Source organism: Lutra lutra, chromosome 11 (genome assembly GCF_902655055.1).
Source record: "Lutra lutra chromosome 11, mLutLut1.2, whole genome shotgun sequence".
Classification (NCBI taxonomy): domain Eukaryota; kingdom Metazoa; phylum Chordata; class Mammalia; order Carnivora; family Mustelidae; genus Lutra; species Lutra lutra.
Window position 1 is genome coordinate 20,870,708 of NC_062288.1, and position 8,992 is coordinate 20,879,699.

The window sequence follows — 8,992 nt, forward strand, 5'->3', positions numbered from 1 at the left end:
TCATTACACTCAATGCTGTATTAATGTTGCAAGCAGCATTTAGTTTCAAATAGGATCATTTATTAGCTGGCTTATTTTTGTAGGTTTGTACTTACTCAGACCTGAAGATTATACCTTGTTTATCTAAGTCCACATTTAGAAGTGTCTCCCTTTATCCCCTGCTATGTGCATGATCCTGGGCAAGATACATAACCTCTTTGTTCCTTGGTTTCCTGATCTATAAAAAAGGAATAATAGTATTATCTACTTCATTCGATTTTGTGAGGATTAAATGATTTAATACATGTAATGTATGCAGAAGATTACCTGAAATTATAGTAAACACTCTATGAGTTAGATCTACTCCATTGCTATATACATATACATACATATACATATGTATATACATATACATACATATACATATATATATAAAGATTTTATTTATTCATTTGACAGAGAGAGACACAGTGAGAGAGGAAACACAGCAGGGGGAGTGAGAGAGGGAGAAGCAAACGTCCTGCTGAGCCGGGAGCCGAAGGCAGACGAGTTTGATGTCTTCCTCTTCTCAGGTGCTGCTAGAGAGCTTAGCACCAAATCTGTAGCCCATGATAGCAAGAGTGAGGTTATTACAGTGTGTCTTCTTTGGCCTTGATTTTTCTCCATTTCTGCTTCCATCCATATTTTCCTTTCTCCTTTGCTTGTACTTTTAATTGATGAGGTCGTCTTACATTGTGTTTGTCCTTTTAAGCTATCTTAAAAGTCTGTTTTGGAACAAAAGGTGTGGTTCATAAAAATCAATAAAAATGCATATCCAGGGGCGCCTGGGTGGCTCAGTGGGTTAAGCCGCTGCCTTCGGCTCAGGTCATGATCTCAGGGTCCTGGGATCGAGTCCCGCATCAGGCTCTCTGCTCAGCAGGGAGCCTGCTTCCCTCTCTCTCTCTCTCTCCCTCTGCCTGCCTCTCCATCTACTTGTGATCTCTCTGTCAAATAAATAAATAAAATCTTTAAAAAAAATATCCACTCTTTGTGTGAGAGAAAGGATTTAATAGACAATAAGGCTCACTGGGACATATTACCACATCCAGGAAGGATCTCAGAACTCATTTCCTGGACTGTGAGATATTTTCTCAGGAGTAGGAGTATAATATAATTGACCACAATTATCTTCTGTCCATTCTGTGAATGTTGCAAGTGTTTATTCCATTTCTGTAAAAAGCCCTTATGTAGTATATTTTCCCCATTTTCTTTGAACACTCTCACAATGAGTTCATTTAGGAGACTCCGTCTTTGTCGATATTTTATTGAGATTTCTAAATTTTTGATTCTTTCTTCCTTTCTTTTTTTTTTTTTTTTGTTGAGAAGGAAATCTATTGATAGTGAAAATGGTATGATTCAGGTTCCACAGAACAGAATATTACTTGTGATGATGGTTTTACAATTTCCCTTTCCTGATCTTTCTGCTCCATTTTCTGGGCCAGATTTCAATCTCAGATGTTTTGTACTGAGATAAATGAATACCCTGTAAGAGACTTTTAGCCACCTATTAGAATTTGTTAAGTGAGATGAGAAATAACATGATTCATTGGGTGTTGAAATTTGCTACTTATAGTCCTTGGGGTGGGGGGGAAACCTATTAGTGTATCCAGAACTATTTTGCCTTTAAAGCAATTATCACTTTGTGTTAGGAGCTGAGATGGGAGAAAGGAAGTGATAACTTTACTTAAAAGTGTCATCTATATCCATCTATATCCATTATTCTGCAATTAAAATTTCCTACTCAACCTGACATTCAACACATGTTTCATTTAATTTTTTACCTTCAACAGTATTTATTTGATGTGTGATTTATTAAGACAATAAAAAGAGAAAAATTGAACTTGAGGACTTCCAAAAAGGAATTTTAAGTGTTTCTTTGTGCTTCCCCATATCCAACCAGTTCAGATATTATAGCATGACTTACGTAAGTAACTGGTTTCTTTTTTTAATTTATTGATAATTGTAATCTCTGCCCACTGGACTTGCCCAGGAACGATAGCAGAATATTTCTTTTCTTAATATTGCCCTCTGTTCTTTGTGTGATCAATGTCTACCTTTTGTTGGTCACATTAAGTTAGATAGCTACAAATGGCTTTTATCAGTGTCCTTGTGAAATGCAATCACCAAACTTCAGGTTTCCTTGAGACATGGAAACAAAAAGTAATTTGGACACAGAAAGGTTTCTGGTTCTTTCTGATGTGTGAATCAGCCTGATGCCAAAATGACATGCGGTGGGTGGTGTGAAGAGTGCTAATAGGTGTGTATGTTGTGTTTATCAACATCTTCCCTCCATGTCTCATGGATTATTACTCCAATGCCAAGTGCACCCCTCCAAGCTTCCTTGAAATCCTGACAAGTTCCTTTTAAGTTCAAGAGCTGAGGTTTTCCATGTGACACAGGAAACATTTTAAAAGAGGTATGAGTAGGTAGACCAAGTCAATCACACCCTTTGGTATGATGTGGAGAGTCTCTTTCTTCTTGGCCCTGATGCTCTATTTGAAATGGACTTATTCCTCCCAGATAAAAAGAGCTGTGTTACCCATTAACATTTAAATATCCCTTGAAGAGTAACATGAAGTTATTTTTAAATCACTGGAATTAGTTTATCAGATTTTTCAAATATTTAAAAAAATTTTTTAAAAAAGATTTAGTTATTTATTTTAGAAAGAGAGCTCACTTGTGAGCGGGGGGAGGGGCAGAGGAAGAAGGAGAGAAGCAGGCTGCCCACTGAGAGGGGAGCTGGTCGTAGGTCTCCATCTCATGACCCTGAGATCATGACTTAGGGCGAAATGAAGAGTCATATATGCTCAACCGACTGAGCCACCAAGGTGCCCCTAGTTAACCAGATTTTTAAAAATAATTATAAAGAGAAAAACCTTCTTCCCTTACCATAGTCAAATTCCACTCCCCTTTTGGGTATCTTCCAGAAATGCTCACTGCATTTATAGGTATTCCATTTTTTAATTTTTTGTTTTTTTTGTTTTAGAATAATTTCTACCTGCAACATGGGGCTCGAACTCATGACCCCGAAAGACTCACATGCTCCACTGACTGAGAAAGCCTGGCACCCTTTCAGGTATTCAGTTTCAGATTACTTTTTTTTTTTTTTTCAAGTGGGACAGTTCATGTATTTAAGTCTTTGCCTTTGTACCTGCCTCCTTTATTTCACTCCCAGGGGAAGCTGATATTAACAGCCTTTCTCAACGCCCAGATAAAAGGAAATACCTTACAACGTCTGATTGTTAAAAATGATAGGATCGTCTATACAGTATTTGGCAATTGCCTTCTCACCTAACGATATGTGGACATCCCTAAAGAGTAACAGATATGAAATCTTATTTTTCCTTTTTCATCTACACAGTATTGCTTACAATGGTTGTATCGTAACTAATTGCAACTAGAGCAATGTTGTAATAAATATTCATATGCAGTAGTCTTACATTTCTATGTTTTTATTTTGATAAGAGAGATTCCCCAACATGAAATTTGTGGGTAAAAGAGTATGTGTATATTACATTTTCAGTTTTAGGGCCAGATTTTAAAAGTATAGCAATTCATTCTTAAGCTCCCACCAGGAACATCTGAGTATAAAATGGTAAGATACTGTTTTCCAGTATCCTTGATAGCACTTGATTTTTATCAATCTTTGTAATTTGCCTACTGCTTTTGTTTGTATTTGTCTGGTAGGTTGAACATTTTTTATGCTAATTGGCCAGTTGAACGTACTGTTCTGTGATTTAACCATTCATATCCTTTGGCAGTGTTTCTATTGAGTTGCTTACCTATTATTATTATTATTATTAATTTTTAGAACTCATTGTATATTGGTGGTATGATGGTTGTTATTGTATGTTGTAAATATATTTTTCTTTTTACTACACTTGATCTTAGCCAAAAGGCCGAGAAGCTATTTTTCTTTTTTTAAAAGAAAAGTTTTTTATTTATTTTTCAGAGAGAGAGAGAGACCAAGCACAAGCAGGGGGAACAGCAGGCAGACGGAGAAGCAGGCTCCCTGCTGAGTAAGGAGCCTGATGCAGGATTTGATCCCAGGACCCTGGGATCATGAGCTGAGCCAAAGGCAGATGCTTAACTGACCTAGCCACCCAGGCATCCCTAAATATATTTTTCTAGTTAATGATGCAAGAAGCAAATTAAGGTAGTGCCCAGTTTCTGGAGCTATAGAGTATGAGTTCATATTCTAGGTTTCTTCATCTTTGGTTGAGATCTGGGACTATAGATTCATTGTATGAATTAGGTATATTATCTGGAAAAAATACAATTCATAGGATGAAATGAGGAATAAATGATTTAGTAAATGTAAACATGTGGAAAAGCATCTGTCATACAGTATGCTAATTTTTTATAGTATTAATTTATTAAACCAGTTTTTTGAGTTTCTGTGTCTATAATTACATCCTGCAAAAAATAATAATTTTGTCTTTTATTTTCCAATATCTATAAGTTTTTTTCTTATCTAATATATTAGCTCTGAGATGATGTTGAATAATAATGCCGCTGTGGATATTCTGATTTTAGTAGGAAAATGGCTTTGGTTTCACTGTTTAGCTTGATGTTGCTCTTGGATCGTGGCAAACAGTGTCTATCAGATTTTCCTTTCACATCTATTTTATTTGGAGAATTTTAAAATTAGGAATGGATGGTGAATTTTGATAAGTCTCATTTTAGGATACTATCGTTATAATTATAGCAATATTCATTTTCACACTGAAGTTTTTGGTATAATGCATTCTCTGGAAAGATTATTTATACTGAAGTATCCTTGCATAAGAATAAACCAAATTGTTCCTCTTTTTATTTATTGCTGGATTGATAATATTTGACCTACAATTTTGCATCTATATTCATAAACAAAACTGATTTATAAGTTTCTTGTTTGTACTGTCTCTTGGGTTTTGTTAATAAAGTGTTGTGTAGCTGGATCAAATGGAGATTAATGCATTTTTTCTTGAGCTAGAGTGCATTAAATGACATGAATCATCAGTTTTTCAAGACTGTATCTGGAGCCACCTGAGTCTGAAGATTTTGTTAAAGGTACGTCTTTAGTTATCTCTTATCATTATTGGTTGGCATAGATTTTCATTCTTTTCTTAGGCTAATTTTGGTAATTTATATTTTGCTGAAAAATAGAGGAAAAGAAGTTAAACCTCTTTTTTTTTTAAACCATGTGTATTTCCCTTTTTTTTTCCTTAATCAGGCCTTTTTTTCCTGTAAAGACCCTATTTTTTTTTAAAGATTTTATTTATTTATTTGACACACAGAGAGAGAGAGAATAAGCACGGGGAGCAACAGTGGGAGGGGGAGAAGCAGGCTCCCCAGTGAGCAGGGAGCCCAGTGTGCGGCTCGATCCCAGAACCCTGGGTCCATGACCTGAGTTGAAGGCAGATGCTTAACCTGCTGAGCCACCCAGGTGCCCCAAGAACCTACTTTTTAGAAGACTGCTTTTCAAATAAGAGTTAATAAAAATAGAAAAGGTGCGACATGGGCAGAGAGGAGAGCAAGTCCAGAGAAAGGCCCTGTGGTGGGAAGGGGACAGCTGGCTCACAGCCCCACCTCACCATTTTGCCTATAATTAGTATTCCAGGGGCTAGATAAAGCCATTACCTCCCAGCTCTCAGATTGTCAGAGGTTGCTTGGCACAGTACTGGGATAGCAAAGAGATTTCAGCTCATGGGGCAGCTCAAATAGGTTGGAAACTGCTCTGCTTCTCTGTCTTGAGGAAAATATTGCAGCCATGTTTCTGACAATAGGGGTGCTTATTAGATTTTGGTTTAAGTGTGTCTGCTAGCTGTGCCTGGCTCATCGCAGGCTCTCAACCAATAATTGTTGGGATGAGTGAATCTCTACTGAATGTTCCCAAGCTCTCTGAGCCTCGCCATCTGCATCTGTAGAATGGAGCCGTGATCCCAACCTTATGGGTTTATTTTGAGGATAAGATAGAATGATGACTTGTGACAGCGAGTGTTTTCTCCTTTCTAGATGATTAGAAAAATGTGAAATCTGTGCTTTGGAACTTACTAAAATTAAGTGGCTAGCCCGCTGAGTCATATACGGAAAACTTATTGTGTTTATTTCCCTGGCCCTATTTAATTGTTTATCATTCAATAATAAGCAATTTAGAGAATAAATTTCAGCAGCAATGGATCGCTCATTGGAATTTGGGGCCGCAGATGGGGTCTGCCTGGTAGATGGTGAGGTGTGACCTCAGGGCTTCTTCAGTTCCTAAAGTTCATCTTGGATGTATTTTTTAAATTTAGTAATTAGGTCAAACAATATATTTGACCAGAAAACCACATTGACCTAACTTGACATACTCTGCTCTCATTTGAGGTCTTAAAATTTCATCTGGCAGGATAATTAGGAACATTATACTGGTTATTGAATCTTTGAAATGTGATTTTCTTCTTCCCTAAGTTCAGATTTCCTTGTTTATATCTAATTTGGTTGGGGGGGGGGGCATCATTTTGGCTTTAGGATCTCTACAGAACACTGACAATTGGATGCCTAAAATGACTGTCATAAAATGAAAACCAGGAAGAAAACAAAATCATACCCAGTTTTATCAACAGTAAGTACTGGGTGATGCGGTCACTAGGCCAGCGTCTTCAAAACCTTTGTATGTTTACATATGATTTTCTCTCTTGGAGAATCAGTCACACATGTTCCCTTTGAATCTCCAGGAACCCGTTGCTTTCTATATAGATCAGGACAGCAGATTTCCCATCAAGAGTAGCCATCCATACTAAATATTAGCAAAACTCAAAATGTGGGAAGTAAAAGAAAGCTGTATTTTCCTTCTAGATGTTGTATTGTCGTCGAGGCTCAGTTATCCAGGAGCAGGGAGTGCTGTTGTCCTGAAGGTCATCTTGAGGTCGGCATTATTTTTCAACACAAACCCTTGTTACGGGCCTCTCTTCAGTTGGCAGTTGTCATTTTCCTCTTTTTTCCTTTTCCTTTGACCTGGAAATCCTAGGGCAGGCCATTGAAGCCGGACGAGTTAAAGCCATGACTCATTCTCAAATTCAGAAAAAGAGAGTTCAAAGATTAACAGAGGCAGCCAGAAGGGCTGTGGTAGAAACCCATTCCTGAGCACCCAGAAAGTGTTGCTTGTTGACGACATACTTAAGTTAGGCTTTCGCATCAGCAAGCTAAGCGGCTTGCTTGCGGTAACTCCTCAGCCTTGTCCCCCTGGGTATGAATCAGCTTTTCTGCTGAGGTCAGAGAGCACGGATCCCTTACACGGAGGAGTGTGTCGTCCTCCCTATGGGGTTCCTGGCCCCCTGGGCCTTCTGACCAGGAAGTGTTTCTGAGCTCACCTCAGGTGGAGCTTCTCAACTGCCCAGTTGGGGAGAAAATCTTTTCTCAACCACTTTATTTATTTTTTTTAAAGATTTTATTTATTTGACAGAGAGAGAGAGAGAGTTCACAAGTAGGCAGAGAGGCAGGCAGAGAGAGAGAGGGGAGGAAGCAGGCTCCCTGTGGAGCAGAGAGTCCGATGCGGGGCTCAATCCCAGGACCCTGAGATCATGACCTGAGCCAAAGGCAGAGGCTTTAACCCACTGAGCCACCCAGGCGCTCCTCTCAACCACTTTAAATAACTCTTTGAAGAACCATGTCTTATCCAGTGGAGAGGGTCCTACAAAATATAGCAGGGTGGTTAGACTTGATTTTCATGAAGGTAGAGTTAGAAAATCCTCATACTCAATTCTTATGCTACATATAACACATCTGACGGCTAACCTCAAACATAGGGATATTTTAACTCTCAAAGTATTTCAGTGTAATTCCTGAGAGCTATGCATTATAAAATCATAAAATGTAATCTTTTGTGCCAGCTTTCTTAACCTACAACGCCCTGAAGATGTAAAAATAATCCTGCTGAACAGAGAGAATGTTATAAATGGTTGAATCCCTTTGGTGTGAGTTCTACCTTTACTGAAAAGGCAAGAGGCTAGTGGTTTACGTTGTGTGTACCTTACATGAAGTTAGGAACTGTTGTAAAATGGGGGGAGATTTTTGTGATCATCAGTATTTCAAAAATGTTTCCGATAAAGCCTATCTAGAATAATCACAAGAATTTTAGAAGTTGTCAACCCATCTTGCACGCAGTAGTTTGGTGAATTGGAGTAGGAGTTTAACTATAAAAGAGGAGCGATGTCATTAATAATTTTGTGAGTCTTATTAAAAAGACTTTAATAAGAGAAAAGTGATTAACAAAATGTAATAACTGAGAACCCTAACTTTAAGAGTTATAAAATTCATCACTGTGAGGACATGGTTGCACACACTGACTGTTCACGTTTAACCTACTAGTACAAAATAATAATGATGGTGATAATTTTAAAGGCTTCAGGTTGGCCAAACTACCATCTATATAATTCATAAAGTACTAAAATAATATTTTAGAAATAATCATAACTGCCATTTCTTTAAAATGAGCATATAACTCAGAGTTAGTACACTTAATTAAATTGAATCAGAGCTATATTATTGGATTCTTAGGTTTGTGGGTTCTCATAAGACAAAACTCACAAACCTTCTAGAATAATCCAGGACCATAGAGGACGAGGAAAAAGATGGGGGGTTTGCATAGAGATAGTTGGTTATACTCTGAAACTTTAACGATGTCATGACCATTCGTAACACTCAGTTATTCAGCACACCCAGCTGGACCTGAGCACTTTTGGTCATAGGTCCAAGTTCATTTCCATATCTTAATATTGAAGCTACAATAGTGGTCTTGATATAAATACCCTGCCTCACATTTTAATATAAAATGTGTGCTATTTAACACTTCTTGTATGACTTACATCAATGATAGAGATTTCTGCTGACTGAAGGTTTTAAAATTATTACAGCTTCGTGCATAAATACCCACAGCTTCAGTAACGGCTTTGTGAAACCGGGACTTACCATCGATCAGTTTTAAAAAAGAGAGAGAGGGAGGGAAACCAAG

The 8,992-nt window shown here is 37.7% G+C and overlaps 1 pseudogene; it reads right to left on the bottom strand.

Annotated features, from left to right (window-relative positions):
- Positions 1-3,852: 3,852 nt before the first annotated feature.
- On the bottom strand, positions 3,853-3,929 carry LOC125081578 (uncharacterized; annotated as a pseudogene).
- Positions 3,930-8,992: the final 5,063 nt, after the last annotated feature.